Source organism: Gavialis gangeticus, unplaced genomic scaffold (assembly GCF_001723915.1).
Source record: "Gavialis gangeticus isolate Ggan-Ray unplaced genomic scaffold, GavGan_comp1, whole genome shotgun sequence".
NCBI lineage: Eukaryota > Metazoa > Chordata > Crocodylia > Gavialidae > Gavialis > Gavialis gangeticus.
Window position 1 is genome coordinate 20,530,690 of NW_017729031.1, and position 1,694 is coordinate 20,532,383.

The following is a 1,694-nucleotide window of genomic DNA, read 5'->3' on the forward strand; positions in this document are numbered from 1 at the left end:
CGTGGACACAAGGTACCCCTTGGAAAATGCCAGGTCTTAGTTTCCACTCAGTTTTTGACTACAGGAAGATACTAGAGCACTTTTGTTGCATAGAACTCAGAAAGCCCCAACAGGGCAGAATGTTTTTAACACTATGAATTTTCTGGGTTTATCCTGTGAATTATTTGCACACCTAACTATGCTAACATTGCATGAAAAACTGCAGCACGCTTGAAAGCATCTCACAGTACCTTGGTTAGGAATCACTGACTGACACACGCACGCATATGTGTGTGCGTTTTAGTTGGTCCCCAACTTGGAGCAAAATCCTAAGGACCTGACTGTCTAGTTACTGCCATGAATCAGGAGTGACTTCAGTGAAGTCAATAGTCTCACACCTTATACCGGAGCAGCTCCAATCTGAGAAGATCATGACCCAAAGGTCACATTATGGACCACTGTGTACAGCTATAATGCCAAAGTAAACCACATGGACTTCAATTACACTAACCCACAGAAGAGCTAAATTTGGTCCTGTGTGACCTCAGCATGTCACTCCCATAGTGAAAGAGCTATATTGATTATTCATCAAACATCAAATTGATTTTAAAATTGCTTTAAAGATTTATAAGGCAGTACATAATTTTGTGACTTGTCTATTAACCTGACTTGCTGACTCCAAGTTGCTATTGGAGATCATCTGAATCTGATCTATTGATCATACACAAAATGCAAGTTAAAGGTGTGGGTAGCACCTGCCATCAGCTGTTTTATACATCAGACACAAAATGTGCTGATGATCAAAGTTACAATGCTAGCAGAGGGCACTTTCTCATTCCTGACACTGATGCACTGTATTTTATTGGAAAGCTCCTTAAAATGTATTTGTGTAAGTTAAGTCTTTGTTCACCCTTCCTGTGCTGAACTGCGTTGCACTGATGACCATAACTATTTTTACAAGTTTGAGCAGAACTGTAACAGCTGGACTGATTCATACAAGTTTAAATAGTAAAAATCTATTACTTACCTATCTATTCCCACACAAAGGCTTTGAAAAATAACCACATAACATGCCTTGCAGTATTCTGCTTTCACTTTTGTAAGTTATGCAAGGGGAAAGATATGGCATAGAAGAAATGGGACTAAAGCTACTTCATGCCACAAAATTAATAATTCTGAAGCTGGACTAATAAAAATTGAGAATGGCTCAAAACTTAAATATTTGCACATTGTAGCTATTACAAACTGTATTGTGAGCTGAACACTACAAATATTTGTAATATTTCAGGAAAGAGTTGACACAGGCAGGCCATAAGAAAAATTAGAGCATGAGCAGAAGGGACTAAAAACTTCAAATCCTGTTTAATTCAGAGAGGAGATGGGGACTTCAAAAATAATAGAAAAAAAATAAGGTGTCACAACCCTGGTAAAATTCCCCAGCTGGGCACTCAACAAGTTATTGTGTCCAAGTCCCATTTGGACAGACTTATACAAGTTTGAGCTTCTCAGGGATCAGTAGAGTCCAGTACTGTCTCTTTCATTGGTCCCTCTGCCACACTGCCTGGCTACAGTCTCTCTATTATCTACTAGGGATGTGCAAAGCTTTGGGTGCTGATTTGATTTGGAGGATTTGGCCTGATTTGGCAACTGAATCTCTGAATCCGAATCAAATGGGGAGACCAATAAAAAGGTCCAAATCAATTTGAAGCTCTCTG